The sequence below is a fragment of the Salvelinus sp. IW2-2015 genome, linkage group LG36 (assembly GCF_002910315.2).
Source record: "Salvelinus sp. IW2-2015 linkage group LG36, ASM291031v2, whole genome shotgun sequence".
Lineage (NCBI taxonomy): Eukaryota > Metazoa > Chordata > Actinopteri > Salmoniformes > Salmonidae > Salvelinus > Salvelinus sp. IW2-2015.
Genome location: NC_036875.1, coordinates 23,394,152 through 23,415,076, shown reverse-complemented (window position 1 = coordinate 23,415,076; position 20,925 = coordinate 23,394,152). Strand labels below are relative to the sequence as shown.

The following is a 20,925-nucleotide window of genomic DNA, read 5'->3' as shown; positions in this document are numbered from 1 at the left end:
CTGAGAGAGATTGGTCTCCTAAGACCGAGGTTCTATATCTCGTGCTTGGTTATCTTTAGTACGGAAAACATTACCTATTCAATGGTGCATACAGGTGGGGAGAACAGTTTTGATACACTGACAATTTTGCAGGTTTTCCTACTTAAGCATGTAGAAGGTAATTTCTTATCATAGGTTCACTTCAAACATGTGAGAAAGGAATCTAAAACAAAAATCCAGAAGAATCAATTGTATGATTTTTAAGTAATTATTTGCATTTATTGATGACATAAGTATTTTGATACATTCAGAAAGCAGAACTGAATATTTGGTACAGAACCTTGTTTGCAATTACAAGAGATCATTACTCGTTTCTGTAGATTCTTGACCAGGTTTGCAACACACTGCCAGCAGGGATTTTTGCCCACTCCTCCATACCAGACCTTCTTCCAGATCCTTTCAGGTTCGGGGCTGTCGCGGGCAATACGGACTTTCGGCTCCCTCCAACGATTTTCTATTGGGTTCAGGTCTGGAGACTGGCTAGGCCACTCCAGGACCTTGAGATGCTTCTTACGGAGCCACTCCTTAGTTGCCCTGGCTGTGTGTTTCGGGTGTTGTCCATGCTGGAAGACCCAGCCACGCATTTCAATGCTCTTACTGAGGGAAGGAGGTTGTTGGTCAGCAATCTCGCGATACATTGGCCCATCCATTCCCCTCATACGGTGCAGTCGGTCCTGTCCCCTTTGCAGAAAAGCATCCCAAAGAATGATGTTTCCACCTCCATGCTTCACGGTTGGGATGGTGTTCTTGGGGTTGTACTCATCCTTCTATTCCTCCAAACAGGCGAGTGGAGTTTAGAGCAAAAAGCTCTATTTTTGTCTCATCAGACCACATGACCTTCTCCCATTCCTCCTCTGGATCATCAGATGGTCAATTGGAAACTTCAGACGGGCTGGACATGCGCTGGCTTGAGCAGGGGGACTTGCGTGCGCTGCAGGATTTTAATCCATGACGGCGTAGTGTGTTACTAATGGTTTTTCTTTGAGACTGTGGTCCAGCTCTCTTCAGGTCATTGACCAGGTCCTGCCGTGTAGTTCTGGGCTGATCCTCACATTCCTCATGATCATTGATGCCCACGAGGTGAGATTTGCATGGAGCCCCAGACCGAGGGTGATTGACCGTCATCTTGAACTTCTTCCATTTTCTAATAATTGCGCCAACAGTTGTTGCCTTCTCACCAAGCTGCTTGGCTATTGTCCTGTAGCCCATCCAAGCCTTGTACAGGTCTACAATTTATCCCTGATGTCCTTACACAGCTCTCTGGTCTTGGCCATTGTGGAGAGGTTGGAGTCTGTTTGATTGAGTGTGTGGACAGTGGTCTTTTATACAGGTAACGAGTTCAAACAGGTGCAGTTAATACAGGTAATGAAGTGGAGAACAGGAGGGCTTCTAAAGAAAAACTAACAGGTCTGTGAGAGCCGGAATTCTTCTATGGTTGGTAGGTGATTAAAATACTTATGTCATGCAATAAAATGCAAATTAATTACTTAAAATCATACAATGGCCGTCACAAGACGCGAGATTTCATCTGGAGAGAGAGGGGAGAAAGAGGTCAAAGCACAGGGTAGGGCAGTGTGAGCAGAACCAGCGGACAATCTGGACCATCTCTTTCTAAAATTATTTGCCGGAATTATTGCAACCCCAATTACTAGCCTGTTCAACCTCTTTCGTATTGTCTGAGATTCCCATAGATTGGAAAGCTGCCGCGGTCATCCCCCTCTTCAAAAGGGGGAGACCCTCTAGACCCAAACTACTACAGACCTATATCTATTCTACCCTGCCGTTCTAAGGTCTTTGAAAGCCAATTTAACTAACAAATTACCGACCATTTCGAATCTCACCGTACCTTCTCCGCTATGCAATCTGGTTTCAGAGCTGGTCATGGGTGCACCTCAGCCACGCTCAAGGTCCTAAACGATATCATAACCGCCGTCGATAAGAGACATTACTGTGCAGCCGTATTAATCGTCCTGGTCAAGGCTTTCGACTCTGTCAATCACCACATTCTAATTGGCAGACTAAACAGCCTTGGTTTCTCAAATGATTGCCTCGCCTGGTTCACCAACTACTTCTCCGATAGAGTTCAGTATGTCAAATCGGAGGGCCTGTTGTCCGGACCTCTGGCAGTTTCTATGGGGGTGCCACAGGGTTCAATTCTCGGGCTGACTCTCTTCTCTGTATACATCAATGATGTCGCTCTCGCTGCTGGGGATTCTTTGATCCACCTCCACACAGACAACACCATTCTGTAAGCTTCTGGCCCTTCATTGGACACTGTTAACTAACCTCCAGATGAGCTTCAATGCCATACAACTCTCCTTCCGTGGCCTCCAACTGCTCTTAAATGTAAGTGAAACTAAATGCATGCTCTTCAACCGATCGCTGCCCGCACCTGCCCGCCCGTCCAGCATCACTACTCTGGACGGTTCTGACTTAGGTATTTGTAGTTGTCCACATTCTAGGTGTCTGGTTAGACTGTAAACTCTCCTTCCAGACTCACATTAAACATCTCCAATCCAAAATTAAATCTAGAATCGGCTTCCTATTTCGCAACAAAGCATCCTTCACTCATGCTGCCAAACATACCCTCGTAAAACTGACCATCCTACCAATCCTCGACTTCGGCGATGTCATTTACAAAATAGCCTCCAACACTCTACTCAGAAAATTGGATGCAGTCTATCACAGTGCCATCCGTTTTGTCACCAAAGCCCCATATACTACCCACCACTGCGACCTGTATGCTCTCGTTGGCTGGCCCTCGCTTCATACTCGTCGCCAAACCCACTGGCTCCAGGTCATCTACAAGTCTCTGCTAGGTAAAGCCCCGCCTTATCTCAACTCACTGGTCACCATAGCAGCACCCACCCGTAGTGCGCGCTCCAGCAGGTATATCTCACTGGTCACCCCCAAAGCCAATTCTTCCTTTGGCCACCTCTGCTTCCAGTTCTCTGCTGCCAATGAATGGAACGAACTGCAAAAATCTCTAAAGCTGGAGACTCTTACCTCCCTCACTAGCTTTAAGCACCAGCTGTCAGAGCAGCTCACAGATCACTGCACCTGTACATAGCTCATCTGTAAATAGTCCATCCAATCTAACTCATCACCATACTTGTATTTATTAGCTTGCTCCTTGCACCCCAGTATCTCAACCTGCACATCCTACCATTCCAGTGTTAATTGCTATATTGTAATAAATTTGCACCATAGCCTATTTATTGCCTTACCTCCTTACCTAACCATTTGCACATGCTGCATAAGACTTTCTACTTATTATTGATTGATATGTTTGTTTATTCCATGTGTAACTCTGTATGTGTCGAACTGCTTTGCTTTACTTGGCCAGGTCGCAGTTGCAAATGAGAACTTGTTCTCAACTAGCCTAGCTGGTTAAATAAAGGTGAACTAAAAAAAATATATATATTTTCGTTCTGATCCATTTTAAGCTCAACCAGAATTTTTCAAATATTTCTTGCTTACAGGTACATAGTGTGACTTGTCATAGTTAACAGTGACTACATCACCATCCTTTCCATCTATATGAACTGTTTCAGGAGGGGCACATAACTGTCTCCTACCCATTGATAGGATATGTTACGAATCTCTTTGGCCGACAGTCTAGGGGATGGTAACGAGACCCGTAACATAACTCATGCAAATTGTAAACAGTGACAAAGTAACGGTGAGAACGAAAAACACAGACAACTTAATTACCGTCAAACACTCAGGGTTTATTTCTAAACACACGGTAAATGGGGGGGGGGGGCAGGAAAAGGCTAAGCTGGACCAAGGAAAAGAACGATAATAATCCAAAACACCCCTAAACTAACTAGCCTATTTCAACAACAGCTAACTAACCAAAAATACAGGGGGTGGTCCGCCCAGTTCTAACAAAGTTTACCTACGGGTAGTGTATGCCCATGGGCGACCTGTCTGGTTACCCCTTTTCCCACCATCAAACAAACACTCAAACACCATAACCAAAACAATACTCACAGGTGGGACAACGTGACATGTATCCTAAACCACACAAGAGATCTACAAACATATGGCATTTACAGAGAGATTGAGCTCTAGAGAACACAACTGATAGGGTTTTTAAACCAAGGGAAAGGGACTGTGATTGGGTAAGGGAAAGGAGCAGTTGTCTTCCGATTAGCGACTGATTGATGAACTGATTGGGGAATGATGATTGTCACTGTGAGTAGGGGAGAAGAGGAGAGAAAAGAAATACACACAGAATACTTGTATCCGTAACAGGATATGTGTCGTATACACAAAAACATGTTGTAAAACCCTGCATGTATATCCGCAGGGAATGGAAATTTATCTTTCACATACGTCCATTTATTGGAATGCATCCCCAACATGTAGGCTAAATTACCACCGGTCTTTATACCCCCTCATCATCCCCTGAGATTTGTGTACGTGTTGTGAATAGGATTGTAGTTCAATAGTATTTCCATATTGTTCAGGGTTAGAGGGCCATTCAACTCAAAGATGATCCTCTCTACAGTTCAATAGAATCGTTTTTTAACCTTTATAAGCTTTGGGGGTTCAGATGTCATTTTACAATAAAAATCGTGGTCCTTATCCTTGATATTATACCAACTACATTTTACATTTACATTTAAGTCATTAGCAGCGCTCTATCCAGAGCGACTTACAAATTGGTGCATTCACCTTATGATATCCAGTGGAACAACCACTTTACAATAGTGCATCTAACTCTTTTAAGGGGGAGGGGGGGGGGTTAGGAGGATTACTTTATCCTATCCTAGGTATTCCTTAAAGAGGTGGGGTTTCAGGTGTCTCCGGAAGGTGGTGATTGACTATGGGGGTATGTAATCTCGCTGAGACCTACATCCCAGGCCTCTGATAACTCTATAGGCTTTGGAAAATTGGTTGTATAATTCAAACTTGTTATTCCTATATATCTGCAGATGCATTTCTGGGGAGAGTCAGATCAAATCCACTGTGCTCCATGATGCACTCTTGTGTATACTCGAATGATGGTGTTTTTACCATGCATGAGGGTTTAAATTAACCCCCACTGTCTCCACCACCTCCTCCACTAATACCCAACTGTTGAACTTTTGTGGCCAGTTTTTCCAACGGACCAGCAACCATTTTTTATCCTTTCTCTGTTTTGATCCAGAATCTCCGCCACGTGAAAGACTTTGTCTTTACCCATCTTTACCTTCTGGAGTTCCTTCTTATAAAAGGAACCCTCTATAAGTGTCACAGCTCTTGTCGGAATGAGTGGACCAAAGCGCAGCCAGGTAAGTGTTCATGATAGAGTGTTTTTGATTAATACATTTAACAAAATAACAAAGACGAAAAACGGAAACAGTCTTGTCAGGTGCAGACACTAAACAGAAAACAACTACCCACAAAACCCAAACGAAAAAGGACAACTTATATATGATCCCCAATCAGAGACAACGATAGACAGCTGCCTCTGATTGGGAACCACACCAACATAGAAATAAAGAAACTAGAATGCTCACCCTAGTATCACCCTGGCCTAACCAAAATAGAGAATAAAACGCTCTCTATGGCCAGGGCGTGACAGTATCCCCCCCCCACCCCCCTCAAAGGTGCGGACTCCGGCCGCAAAACCTGACTCTAAAGGGGAGGGTCCGGGTGGGCATCCCTTTACGGCGGCAGCTCTGGTGCGGGACGTAGACCCCCCTCCGCCCGCAGATCCCTCCGCTTTGGTGGCGGCCCTGGTGCATGGACCTTCACTGGAGGAACCGAGGAACCACTAACTCTAACATTTTCAATTCCATTATATCCCAACTTTTAAAAGGAATAAGCATACGCAACCTAAAATCCCCGGTCAGTCCACCATCACGGATGTTACCGTTGCGGATTTTCTCGTTGCTGATATAGAACTTCACGCACCCACATGGAAGTCCATTCTGTCACGCCCTGACCTTAGTTCCTTGTTTATGTCTCTATTTTGGATTGGTCAGAGCGTGAGTTGGGGTGGGCATTCTATGTTTTGTTCTATGTTTTGTATTTCTAGGTGTTTGGCCTGGTGTGGTTCTCAATCAGAGGCAGCTGTCTATCGTTGTCTCTGATTGAGAACCATACTTAGGTAGCCTCTTTCCCACCTGTGCTTGGTGGGTAGTTGTTTTCTGTTTTGTGTATTGCACCTTGCAGAACTGTTCGTGTGTCGCGTTGTTGTTTTTGTTCAAGTGTTCGTATTTATTAAAAGTATTATGAATACTTACCACGCTGCGTATTGGTCCAAATCGTTACACATTCTATCTTTGTATTTTCACCCTATGAAATATTCTTCATGAGGAGTTAGGGGCACCTTCTCAATGGGCCTCGTAGCCCGTGAACAAGCTATACCTCTTTGTGATAACTCTCAGATCGGGACACACCACCTTGTGAAACACATTCCAGTCTTCAATTCTGTAGTCCACTCCTAAGGTCTGGTCTGTATATTCTTCTCCTTCGGCTATGGTATAGAGTTTCACTCTACAGGCCGGGTAATCAAACATACAGTATACCACCATAGTTGCCCATTAGACATCAACACATCAACACATTTGCGGGCGATATTTGGGTTCTATACATACTTAGAAAAAGCTTTTTTGGCGCATCGTATATTGATGCTTTATACTCTCCCCTTTCTTTATGCTTTAACCGGGGTCCTGCTTCGGATGTTAAGGTCGTCATGGCATGTCAGTAATAAAAAAAATCCATGTTTTATTTATTTAGTCTTCTGTGGTTTATCTCAAGGTTTCTTGTTGCTCGTAGTGTTCACAGCTCTTTATTTATACTGACAAATACCCTACACCCCCGGAAATTACTGTTTCATAAATATTATTGCTGAACAGCAGAGACTCACTACTCTACTCTTTAAAATGTTCAAACACATTCCACAGTTCAACAAGGTCACTACACATCAATCATATTGACAGCTTTAATGCAAACACATGTTTTACCATAAACAGATGCACTTTCAGGTTACATAAGCACTCACTCGATAGCGTGAGAACGGAAGGACAGGATGTACATATATGGGCATAACCACGTGACACATAAATAGGTCATCAATCACTTTTTGACCTGTGCCGTCTACTGTATTCTCTACTGAGATCAACACCTCATTCTCACACAGACTTACTACTCCAATGTGGATGGAGGCTCTGGAATCGTGTTCGTTTTTTCCCCGGGATGATGATTTTCTCTTTGATTACAGGGGACCACAGTGAACTTTCCTGGAATGACGTCAGGATCAGGAGTTCTCAGATTAGTGTAGGGATGTAATCTCTGCAATTAACAGCTCTGTTTACAATGCAACTGTTTTGAACGTATTATTTATTTGGGAATTTTGTATGTTTGTTCAAAATAAAAATGTATCACTGTTGTGTTGTGATGTTTTCTCTCTCAATTAATAGAAATAACCCCTTGCTTCATATATCACTGGCAACAAAAGATACACATATTAATGCTGTAATACATTACCAACAGCTTCTTAAAGTATATGAGAAGAAAATATGCAGGTTGTCCTTTATTGAGATGACTCGTGTACTGGAGGCAGCTCTGCATAGTGATCACTAGCTGGCACAACCACAAAGTCATAAAATCAGATTTTAAACCTATCCTTAATGCCCAATGTCACGATCGTTGTAATGATGAGACCAAGGCGCAGCATGCATAGAGTTCCACATAATTTTAATAAAGAGAAACTCACTAAACAAAACAACAGAAGCACAAACGAAACGCTACTGGAGTGCACATAGGCAACTTACTGTAGACAAGATCCCACAACATGCAATGGGGAAAATGGCTACCTAAATATGATCCCCAATCAGAGACAACGATAAACAGCTGTCTCTGATTGGGAACCATATCAGGCCAACATAGACATACAAACACCTAGATGACCCACCCTAGTCACTATCATGCCCCAACCAACACAGAGAAAAACAGCTTACTATGGTCAGGGCGTGACACCTAACCTTAAATTAAGACCAAAAAGCGAAATGTTGTTTCCATGAATTTTTGCGATATACTGTGGACAATTTTGACTTTATAGCCAATCTTTTGGAAACTGCTCAGTTTTGCCAGCAGGGCAAGACTCATAACAATAAATGTCAACCTGCAGAAAATACAATAGACGTAGAAAACCCAATAACATTTACTGACTAAGGAATCCTCAATATATCACTATCACAATTTCATACACAATTAGTAATCATTTCTTTGTTTGGGAAGGCATCAAAATCAAAACGGAAGCAGAAATGTCATTCAGTGTATTAGAAGGGCACATAGTATCAAAGCAAGTGCATATTTGATGATTGGCAGGGCAATAGAAAATACCTACTCTTTGCCTGATGCACTTTAGGGAAGGGGGGGGGGGTAGAATCAAACCACAACCACATGCTCATCCCTGACTCCTGCAATATATAGTGCCATCAGAAAGTATTCACAACTTTTGACTTTTTCCACATTTGTTTTGTGTTAGACTGAATTTAAAATGGATTACATTTAGTTTTTTTGACTGGCCTACACACAATACCCAATAATGTCAAAGTGGAATTATGTTTTTTGTCATTTTTACAAATTAATAAAAAATGAAAAGCTGAAATGTCTTGAGTTAATAAGTATTCAACCACTTTTTTATGGCAAGCCTAAGTTCAGGAGTAAAAATGTGCTTAAGTCACATAAGTTGCATGGACTCTGTGCAATAATAGTGTTTAATATGATTTTAAAATGACTGCACCCCACACATACAATTATCTGTAAGGTCCCTCAGTTGAGCAGTGAATTTCAAACAAATTCAACCACGAAGACCAGAGAGGTTTTTCCAAGGTACAGAGTGGCAGGCAGGCAGTATGGTCAGGCAGGTGGGTTCAGAGTCAAGCCAGGCAAGGGTCAAAACTGGGATGACTATCAAATTTTTGGGAAAATGAACAAGCTGGAGCACGGAGTAACACTCTGGTTGACTTGACAAAACAAGACGAACTGGCACAGAGACAGAAAACACAGGTATAAATACCCAGGGGATAATGGGGAAGATGGGTGACACCTGGAGGGGTGGAGACAAGCACAAGGACAGATGAAACAGATCAGGGTGTAACAGTGGAAGGGGGAAAAGTAGGGAACTTGTCTGTCAGCCCTGCATTAAATGCCATAATTGGTTAAAAAAATTGACAAATAAAAAAGTATACCAGTTTCATTTAAGGACCAAAAAATTTGACAGCTGTGCCATATAGATTGCAAAATAGTAGGGAAGAGATTTTCGAAGTACCGATTCCATGGCACATGGTTTATGAACTGATACGCAAAACGGATTCAAAACTTTGAATTTTTCATTAAAATTATTATACAAAATTCTTGCAACCAATAGATTGTTATATATATGGGGGGATACAACCTTCCCAGAGACAGAATCATTAGATCATTTGTTTTGGCACTGTCCATATGGAGCTTGTTTTTGGTCACAGGTCCAGGAATGGCTGAAGAATTGCAACATTTACCTGAAGCTCACTCTGCAGATAGCACTACTGGGTGATCTGAAAAGTCATAGTCAATCGATCAATAATATAATAATACTTTAGCAAAAAAAACTATTTTTAATGTACAATCTGTACAAATTATGAGAATAGAAAGGTTCAGAACTTTTGTAAACATCACAGCACAGTTGAAAAATATATGGCAATTATAAATCCAATGTGGATGGTGTTAAGAGATAGATGCGAGGGGTTGAATGGAGCTGAAGGTTGGTAATAATAATAACTAATAACAACAAGATAACTAATGTAAAACATACTGTGTCCATAAAACGTATATAGGTTCATCACTTTTGTGAAATAAATAGATGGGAGAGGTTTAGGTTGAGGTTGAGGTTAGACGAAGGACAGGAGTAAAAATATATATATATATAACTATTGTAAAATAGACTGTGCCATAAAAAATATATAGTATGTATAAGCTGGAAGTAGAAGCCTAAGCGTTGTTGTTCACTAGTTTACTCCAATTAGGGAGGGGTGGTAGGGTTAGAAAGTAATTGTCACGACTTCCGCTGAAGTCGGCTCCTCTCCTTGTTCGTGCGGCATTCTGCGGTCGACGCCGCCGGCTTTCTAGCCATCGCCGCTCCATTTTTCATGTATCCATTTGTGTTGTCTTGTTTCCTGCACACCTGCTTTTCATTTCCCAATCAATCTACATGTATTTATTCCTCTGTTCCCTTTCATATCTTTGTGTAAGATTGTTTGTGTTACGTGTGTATTGTTGACACGCCAGACTGGCTTGTTTTTTCCATGTTATTTTTTCACGAAGATGTTTATTGTTAAACATAATTCTTGTGACTGTTTTGCGCGTTTTGCACTTTTTCCTAAATTAAGTGTGGGCCTGGGGCCTGTTGCACAAAAGTAGAATTAAGACATCCGGGATAAATGACTCAGCTGAGCTCAATGAAGCCAAAACATGTGCGTCCAGGCTTAATTGGTTGCACAAAGACCAAGCCAGGATGAGCAGACACGGATTCATTAAGCCAGGTGAAACCAATCCTGGATAGGTGCGCGCTCACGGCTCACTCAAATAGACCCCGCCACAGATCACAGATTAACTGATTTACCATGGCAACTAGAGCCGCGTACTTTTCCCCGTCGGAAGCACAAATCCTCATGGAGGCATACGAGGAGGTAAAAGATATAATTAAGAAGAAAGGCAACACCGCCACAGTGATAAAGCAAAGMGAAAAAGCGTGGCAAAGTATTGCAGACCGCCTGAATGCGTAAGTAGTGCACAATTACACACTCACCGCTCCGCTGAAACATCACAATTACAATTCAAATATTTAATTCACATCTCCAAAAATGCAGTTGTACTGTAATTATGAAACAGTAAAATTTTTAATTGAAATGCACTGCAGATATGAGTGAAATTGTGTAAAGTAACTCCATCACACTGTATAAAGCTATGATAAATTTTTTGATATTTTTACTGAAAACAAGACAAAAATACCAAGTAATTTTTTGCAGTGTGACTCCATTAAATGTGTGTGTGTGTGTGTGTGTGTGTGTAGATTAAACATGAACGGGCCAAAACGGACATGGCAGCAGGTCAAAATCAAATACAAGAACATTCTGCAGAATGGTATGGTCCCTGACTAATATTTAACAAAGCACAAGCATCATATTGTACCCAGAAGGTGCCTGCTCACACATTTGTCTGTACTGTTTTAGCAGTGAAAAAGAATACCCACAGACAAGGCACGGGTGGTGGGTCACCAAAGGCTGACCTTACCCCAGCAGAGGACATGGCCTTGGAGCTAAATAAAGGCAGGCCGTCTTAGAGGGGATCCCTGGGGGGAAAGAGACGAGCATAGGTTCCTCCCAAGATGCCACCCGCTTCATTCAAGGTATGTCTTCATCTCTACATGGGATCAACCACATTCATATTGAATCAATTTGGACTGTCTGACTTTGGTTTACCTATTGCCTGTGCAGTGTCTGGCAGCACTGTGTTCCTGTTAGAGCCACCAGCACAAGCACCAGACGATGCTGATCCAGTGAGTACTCCATCAAAGGCATACTGTAGGCTGGCATGTCTTGTCTACTAGCTTAATATGAATCCGATTAAATGTGATAGGGTGAAGGCCCCAGTGCAGCAGCAACAGACATGATGGAGACGATGATGAGGAGGAGACCATCTCTCTGGATTCAAGAAGGCATGAGTATCATGTTAAGACTGTGAAAGTACTATTTACTCTACATGGTGAGGAGTCCTCATCAAATCAAAAAATCTAATTTCTTTTACAGGACCAGATGCTATCAGTGGGAAAACCAGCCTGGCAACAGTGCGTATTAATAAAAGGACGCCACAATCCTGCCAAATTCCAGCTGCGCTAATTGTATTGGTGTTCACAGAGCTCACAAGCTATCAGAAATTGTATGGCAACCACCTCCGGCGCCAAATAGAACTGGCAGACATAGACATTCAGTACAAGAAGAAAAAGATGGAAAATCTTGCACTGGAGTCCGAAATAAAAAAGAGGACAATTAGGAACTGGACCTTGAAATAAAAAAACTTGAGAGGGAGGTGAGATATGCCTTCAATGTACACTGTATGCTAACTGTAAACAAATGTATTAATCATTATTTTTCTTTCCTCCCCAGCTCCAAGAAGATGACACAGCTCAAAATAAAAATTAGGTATATTCTCGTAAAGTCAAGTGAGCCATGACATATGAGCTCTTATTGTGAGCACACAGGAGGTGGCATCTTTCTAAGGTTTTTTTTATTTTCCAGCAATCAGTACAACCAAGTCATCGTATAAGGCATCGCCCTCTTTTGCCCACCCCCCAGCACCAGGTGTGGCCACTAGCCTATATGAAGGCCCAAAATTGTGTGTTCCTTTCTGCTCTGACAATGGCATGCCCATTCGTGCGAGATGTGGTGGATGAAGAAGCACTTGTGCTGAGGAGAGCTTCAGGCGAGAAAGGGTCTTCAGGGACCGGTTGGACCCACTGGCCTTCCCTGATGACCATCTATATGAAGATACAGGTTTTCTGCAGATGGCATCAGGTATTATGCAGACTACTGGGTCCAGGATTAAGCACCGCACTGCACGGAGCCATGCACTGAGTGTGGAGCAAATGGGATTGCAACGTGCTCTGCTTCACGGAACATGGCTAACTCAAGGGACGCTAACGGAGTCGGTGCAGCCAGCTGGTTTCTTCATGCATGCGCCGACAGAAACAAACATCTTTCCGGTAAGAGAGGGGGGGGGTATGCCTTATGATTAACGAGAAGTGGTGTGATCATCATAACAACACACAAGAACTCAGTCGTTCTGTTCACCTGATCTAGAATCTCACAATCAAATGTCGACCGCATTATCTACCAAGGGAATTCTCGTCAATCATAATCACAGCCGTATACATTCCCCCCCAAGCAGACACATCGATGGCCTGAACGAACTTTATCTGACTCTTTGTAAACTGGAAACCACAACCCTGAGGCTGATTCATCGTAGCTGGGGATTTAACAAGCTAATCTAAAAAACAAAACTCCCTAAATTCTATCAGCATATCGGTTGTGCTACCAGGGCTGGAAAAAACTAGACATTGTTATACTAATTTCCGCGACGCTTATAAGGCCTCCCGCCCCCCTTTCGGAAAAGCTGACCCGACTCCATTTTGTTGATTCCAGCCTACAAACAGAAACTCAAACAACAAGCTCCCGCGCGCTCAGGTCTGTTCAACGCTGGTCCGCCAATCTGAATCCACGCTTCAAGACTGCTTGATCACGCGGATTGGAATATGTTCCGCATGCGTCCAACAACAATATTGAGATATAGCTGATTCGGTGAGCGGAGTTCATTAGGAGTGCATTGACGATGTCGTACCACGCAACGATAAAACATTCCCAACCAGAAACGTGGATTGACGGCAGCATTCGCGTGAAACTGAAAGCGCGAACCACTGCTTTTAACCAGGGCAAGGTGACCGGAAGCATGACCGAATACAAACCAGTGTAGCTATTCTCTCCGCAAGGCAATCAAACAGGCTAAGTCTCAGTACAGAGACAAAATCGAGTCGAAATTCAACAGCTGGACACAAGAGGTATGTGGCAGGGTCTACAGTCAATCACGGATTACAAAAAGAAAACAGCCCCGTCGAGGACCAGGATGTCTTGCTCCCAGACAGGCTAAACAACTTTTTTGCCGCTTTGAGGACATACAGTGCCACTGACACGGCCCCCTACCAAAACCTGCGGCTCTCCTTTCACTGCAGCCGAGGTGAGTAAAACATTTAAACGGTTTAACCCTCGCAAGGCTGCAGGCCAGACGCATTCCAGCCGCGTCCTCAGAGCATGCGCAGACCAGCTGGCTGGTGTGTTTTACGACATATTCAATCAATCCTTATCGTCTGCTGTTCCCACATGCTTCAAGAGGCAGCCATTGTTCCTGTTCCAAGAAAGCTAAGGTAACTGAGCTAAACGACTACCGCCGTAGCACTCACTTCCGTTTCAATGAAGTGCTTTGAGAGACTAGTCAAGGACCATATCACTCCACCTACCGGACACCCTAGACCCACTCAATTTGCTTACCGACCAATAGGTCCACAGACGACGCAATCGCAACACACTGCACACTGCCCTAACCCATCTGGACAAGAGGAATACCCATGTGAGAATGTGTTCATCGATTACAGCTCAGCATTTAACACCATAGTACCCTCCAAACTCGTCATCAAGCTCGAGACGCTGGGTCTCGACCCCGCCCTGTGCAACTGGGTCTGGACTTCCTGAGGGCCGCCCAGGTGGTGAGGGTAGGTAACAACATCTCCACCCGCTGATCCTCAACACTGGGGCCCCACAAGGGTGCGTTCTGAGCCCTCTCCTGTACTCCCTGTTCACCCACGATGCGTGGCCATGCACGCCTCCAACTCATCATCAAGTTTGCGGATGACACTACAGTGGTAGGCTTGATTACCAACAACGACGAGACGGCTACAGGGAGGAGGTGAGGGCCCTCGGAGTGTGGTGTCAGGAAAATAACCTCATACTCAACGTCAACAAACAAAGGAGATGATTGTGGACTTCAGGAAACAGCAGAGGGAGCACCCCCTATCCAATCGACGGGTCAGTCTAGTGGAGAAGGTGGAAAGTTTTAAGTTCCTCGGTGTCACATCACGGACAACTGAATTGGTCCACCACACAGACAGCGTTGTGAAGAGGCGCAGCAGCGCTCTTACCTCAGGAGGCTGAAGAAATTCGGCTTGTCACCAAAAGCACTCACAAACTTCTAACAGATGCACAATAGAGACATCCTGTCGGGCTGTTATCACCGCTTGGTACGGCAACTGCTCCGCCACAACCGTAAGGCTCTCCAGAGGGTAGTGAGGTCTGCAGAACGCATCACAGGGCAAACTACCTGCCTCCAGGACACCTACACCACCGATGTCAGCGGAAGGCCATAAAGATCATCAAGGACAACAACCACCCAAGCCACTGCCTGTTCACCGCTATCATCCAGAAGGCGAGGTCAGTACAGGTGCATCAAAGCAGGGACGAGAGACTGAAAAACAGCTTCTATCTCAAGGCCATCAGACTGTTAAACAGCCACCACTAACATTTAGCGGCCGCTGCCAACATACTGACTCAACTCCAGCCACTTTAAAAATGGGAATTGATGGAAATTATGTAAAAATGTACACTAGCCATTTAAGCAATGCCACTTAATACAATGTTTACATACCCTACTTACCATCTCATATGTATATACTGACTCTATATCATCTACTGCATCTTGCCATCTTTATGCAATACATGTACCACTAGCCACTTTAAACTATGCCACTTTATGTTTACATACCTACAGTACTCATCTCATACGTATATACGGTACTCTATACCATTCTACTGCATCTGCCATGCCGTTCTGTACCACACTCATTCATATATCTTTATGTACATATTTCTATCCCTTTACACTTGTGTGTGTGTGTAAGGTAGTAGTGTGGAATTGTTAGGTTAGATTACTGTTGGTTATTACTGCATTGTCGGAACTAGAAGCACAAGCATTTCGCTACACTCGCATTAACATCTGCTAACCATGTGTATGTGACTAATAAAATTTGATTTGATTTTGAAATGGTTTTATGTGCTTGCGCTTTTTTGCTAGTGGAGCCTTCCTGTACTCAGTGGGGGATGCAGAACAGCTGAACAAGGCACAATTTGCCGCACAATAAGGAGTGTGTGTCTGGCTATCAAAGCATTAGCAGATGTCTTCATCTCCTTCCCTGGCACAGAAGACTCTGTGACATCAAAGAGGAGTTCTATAGGATTGCAGGTAGAGGATTACAAATTACAGGACAACTGTTAACACATAGTAGGATACTCATTACTTTGTGTGACAGGTTTCCCCAATGTCATTGGTGCAGTGGACTGCAACACATAAGGATAAAAGCCCCTCAGGTGCCCATGAGGCCGATTTTGTGAATAGGAAATCCTTTCACAGCATTAATGTTCAGGTGAACATAATTTTTTGATATTGTCCATTGACGAACACTCTGCATTGCCAGTGATGTGCATTGATTGGTGTAATATTCCTCATCTTATGATTTCAGATGGTCTGCAATGCTGACTGTGTGATCAGCAATGTTGTGGCAAAAATGGCCTGGCTCAGTCCATGACTCCAGAATCTTTCGGCCTCTGAAATCTATCAGTGCCTATCACAAGGTAAGCCACACAACCCTATTTATAACCATCATGGCTGTGTCAAGAATATCACTGTGTTTATGAGGTAGTAATGATGAGTTTTGTGTTGACAGGTGAATTCTCTGGTGTGTTGCTGGGAGACAGGGGGTATGGCTGCCAGCCTTTTCTCCTGACACCTTTCACAGACCCCAAGGAAGCACAGCAGGCTTACAACCATGCCCATGCCAGGACCAGGGCCAGAGTTGAAATGACTTTTGGCCTCCTGAAGGCACGCTTTCACTGCTTCACAAATTAAGGGTCAGCCCTGTTAGGGCATGTGATATTACTGTGGCTTGTGCTGTCCTCACAATGTGGCCTGCCTGAGGAAGGAGAGGGCCCAGAGTGGCCAAGCCATGGACTGGGACAATCCGGCAATCTTCCTGATGACGACAGTGGTCGGCTGCTGAGGGACCAATATGTGTTGAATTATTTTAGTTAGTATGTGTGCTTTCAATTTTGGTTAAATATGTCCTGCGGGCAGAGGAATTTGGTTTTTTTTTGGGTTCGTTTTTTGACGAATTTGGCCTCTTATGTGTTTGTGCGGTATACTGTGTGTATACAAGGCTGCGGGAGGCTACTGCATCCATTCATTTGTCTGTTCAGTTGATGTGTATGGATTTGTCCTGCATTTATTTTAGTGTGCAGACATGCAGGGTGTGTTTATACAGACCTTGAATGTGTATGTATCATTTTGTATAATATGCTTGGATTCTGTGCTTTCCATCTTGTAAGGTCACTGTGACTTCAGTTTCGAAAGGAGCTGATGGTTTACCTGCTTTGTTTTGTCCTTATTCAATAAAGGAAACATAATGTTACACATTGTGTTTTTATATTCATATGGAATGTGTATTTGTTTATATGACAGAGTACTAGGGCCACACTGAAGAAAAAGGATAAAGTCATAAATTTATGAGGCTGGTTCTTTCTGCAGAAAAGCTACATATTGTTTTTACAGTTTTGATACTTATGACAATGTGATACTTAATATTCTGGCACATCAGCATGTTTTGTTTATGAAACCATACTGAAGTACAATTTCCGAAATGCCCCACATCTGTCATTTTAACAACTGTCCTCCTTTAAAACAATGGTTACAATATTATGACTTGTTTTTTTCCCCTCTGTGGCCCTATATTCTATCATTTTATATATAGCCTTATAGTCTATGGGAAACTGTAAATTATCTAATGATAGCAACATCATCTAAAAATCATTTTTTATCGCAAAATCATTGAAATTAATGATCACAAACGTTTAAATAATAACAGTGGGTCTAGTTATATGTGATAACAATGTATAGTGAGCAGTGAAATAACTATTGGTTTCCATTTGTGGTGACTGCTGACTGACATTAGGGATGAGATTAAATAGATCCTGGAATTTAGCCTGGTCTGGAGCAGGCTAGCTCCACAGAATAAATCTCCATGGTAATTTATACCATAACATATCCTCCTGCCCCCTATCCATCTTTAGTGCAACCGGATTACAGATCAATTGAGCCAGGATCACCAAGATATCCTGGCTTAATCCCTTATCCTAGTTTTGTGCAACAGGCCCCTGTTCACAAACCTCTGCTCTCCTGCACCTGACTTCGCTACCAGTACTGTAATGGCAGCCTTCCTCCTCTTCGTCTGAAGAGGAGGTGTAGCAGGGATCGGACCAATACGCAGCGTAGTTAGTGTCCATGTTTTAATAAAAACAACTGAACATGAACACAATACAAAATAACAAATGTGGCAAAACCAAAACAGTCCTATCTGGTGCAAATGAACACAAAGACAGAAGACAACCACCCACAAACCCCAACACAAAACAAGCTACCTAAATATGGTTCCCAATCAGAGACAATGACAAACACCTGCCTCTGATTGAGAACCATATTAGGCCAAACAACAAACCCAACATAGAAACACAACATATAGATAACCCACCCAACTCACACCCTGACCACACTAAAACAAAGACAAAACCAAAAGAACTATGGTCAGAACGTGACAAGTACGCACACATTCTGACAGTAATAAAGGAAAATATATTTTTTTAAAGATGTGTGTGTATATATATATATATATATATATATATATATATATATATATATATGTATGTATATATATATTTACACTGCCTCTGAAAAGTTTAAGAACACCTACTAATTCAAGGGTTTTTCTTTATTTGTACTATTTTCTACATTGTAGAATAATTGTGAAGACATCAAAACTATGAAATAACACATATGGAATCATGTAGTAAAAAAAGTGTTAAACAAATCAAAATATATTTTCAATTTTATATTCTTCTAAGTAGCCACACTTTGCCTTGATGACAGCTTTGCACACAATGATTTATACTTTTACTTTTGATACTTTTGTATATTTTAGCAATTACATTTACTTTTGATACTTAATTATATTTAAAACCAAATACTTTTTTACTTTTACTCAAGTAGGATTTTACTGGGTGACTTTCACTTTTACTTGAGTCATTTTCTATTAAGGTATCTGCTTTTACTCAAGTATGACAATTGGGTACTTTTTCCACCGCTGCTAGCTAGGCTACTAAAAGGTTGCAGTATGGCTTCGGTTTTTAAAGCTTGACAACAATGAATAACCATAAAACAAAACCTGCAACAACACGACATGCAAAGAAGAAACAAGGTATATTACAGCAACATTTGAGCAATAGCCAGGCTGGCTACTCAACTACAACACATGTTGAGTGCAGCATACAGCAATGCTGCATTCAACCGCACTGGTGATCCATGCGGTGCCACAAAACTAAAAACATGTTTTAAGTTTCAATGTTACAACAACCTAGCTACTTTTTAGTTATTTGGAGTTACTATATACTTTTTGATTAGGGTCGCAGCATATTATGCACATCTGCAAGCATAGCAGCAAAGGCTGAACAAATATTATTTATCTCTTCTTTTGTTTTAATATGTTAAATACTATATGCAGCATCCTATGTACATAAGTGGACATTATAAAGGGACATATTTTTTCTATACTAAAACCACGGCCAGTTTTGGTCGCAGTTATATCCATGTTATTTTTATAAAAACAAACATAATAGGCTATGTTTGGCCTGTGAATTCATTGTGTTTGTTCAATATGTTGTGTTTTTTCAATACGGCCCATGCGCTGATTGAGTTTGACACCCCTGCACTAAAGTAATATTGCAAAACATTTAGCAAAGCAATCCACTTGTTGTCATGAACACAAAGTGTTATGTTTAGGGCAAATCCAATACAACACATTACTGAGTGCTAATGTCCATATTTTCAAGCATAGTGTGACTGTATCATGTTATGGGTATGCTTGTAACTGTTAAAGACTGGGGTGTTTTTCAGGATACAAAAAGAAACGGAATGGAGCTAAGCACAGGCAAAGTCATAGAGGAAAACATGATTCAGTCTGCTTTCCACTAGAGACTGGGCAATTAATTCACCTTTTAGCAGGATAATAACCTAAAACACAAAGCAAATCTACACTGGAGTTGCTCACCAAGAAGACAGTGAATGTTCCTGAGTGGCCAAATTACAGTTTTAACTTAAATCTACTTGAAAATCTATGGCAGACCTGAAAATGGTTGTCTAGCAATGATTCACAACCAATTTGTTAGAGCTTGAAGAATTTTGAAAAGAATAATGGGCAAATGTTGCCCAATCCAGGTTTTGAAAGTTCTTAGAGATTTGCCCAGAAACATTTACAGCTGTAATCGCTGCCAAAGGGGCTTCTACAAAGTAATGACTCAGGGGTGTGAATACTTATGTAAATTGGATATTTCTGTATTTCATTTTTTTTTTTATTAGCTAAAATTTCTAAAAACATCTTTTCACTTTGTCATTATGGTGTATTTAGGCGGTAACACAATGTGGAATAAGAGTGTGAAGACGTTCTGAAAGCACTTTAAATAAGGCTTCCCCACCTCCTAATTCCCAATTTACCCCAAGTCTCAAACTAAATTACCTCCACCAGTGGCCTGCTGGAGGTCATTTTGCAGGGCTCTGGCAGTGCTCCTCCTAATCCTCCTTGCACAAAGGCGGAGGTAGCGGTCCTGCTGCTGGGTTGTTGCCCTCCTACGGCCTCCTCCACGTCTCCTGATGTACTGGCCTGTCTCCTGGTAGCGCCTCCATGCTCTGGACACTACGCTGACAGACACAGCAAACCTTCTTGCCACAGCTCGCATTGATGTGCCATCCTGGATGARCTGCACTACYTGAGCCACTTGTGTGGGTTGTAGACTCCGTCTCATGCTACCACTAGAGTGAAAGCACCGCCAGCATTCAAAAGTGACCAAAACATCAGCCAGGAAGCATAGGAACTGAGAAGTGGTCTGTGGTCACCACCTGCAGAACCACTCCTTTATTGGGGGTGTCTTGCTAATGGCCTATAATTTCCACCTTTTGTCTATTCCATTTGCACAACAGCATGTGAAATTTATTGTCAATCAGTGTTGCTTCCTAAGTGGACAGTTTGATTTCACAGAAGTGTGATTGACTTGGAGTTACATTGTGTTGTTTAAGTGTTCCCTTTATTTTTTTGAGCAGTGTATGTTGTTATTCTACTATAATGTCATCTGAAATCTATTTTGAATGTCAATTTGCTGACCCCTTGAAATTACCCAGACTCAAGAGAGTCTGTGTATTTTGCCG

The 20,925-nt window shown here is 42.4% G+C and overlaps 1 protein-coding gene and 2 long non-coding RNA genes across 5 annotated transcripts in view; 2 read left to right on the top strand and 1 right to left on the bottom strand.

Annotated features, from left to right (window-relative positions):
* LOC111959806 (potassium voltage-gated channel subfamily E member 2) overlaps positions 1-20,925 on the bottom strand; it is a 367,483-nt gene that overhangs the window by 124,033 nt on the left and 222,525 nt on the right. The gene's annotated exons all lie outside the window — the stretch shown is intronic.
* LOC139023749 (uncharacterized) lies at positions 10,421-11,705 on the top strand. Of its 2 annotated transcripts, XR_011474906.1 has the most exons (5): positions 10,421-10,801; positions 11,093-11,163; positions 11,253-11,428; positions 11,517-11,578; positions 11,659-11,705. It is a non-coding gene; the product is annotated as an uncharacterized lncRNA (long non-coding RNA). The 2 variants fall into 2 exon arrangements; XR_011474905.1 differs by having other exon boundaries at positions 10,421-11,163.
* LOC139023794 (uncharacterized) lies at positions 15,712-16,562 on the top strand. Of its 2 annotated transcripts, none has more exons than XR_011474996.1 (3): positions 15,712-15,864; positions 16,142-16,253; positions 16,346-16,562. It is a non-coding gene; the product is annotated as an uncharacterized lncRNA (long non-coding RNA). The 2 variants fall into 2 exon arrangements; XR_011474995.1 differs by lacking the exon at positions 15,712-15,864 and adding an exon at positions 15,958-16,045.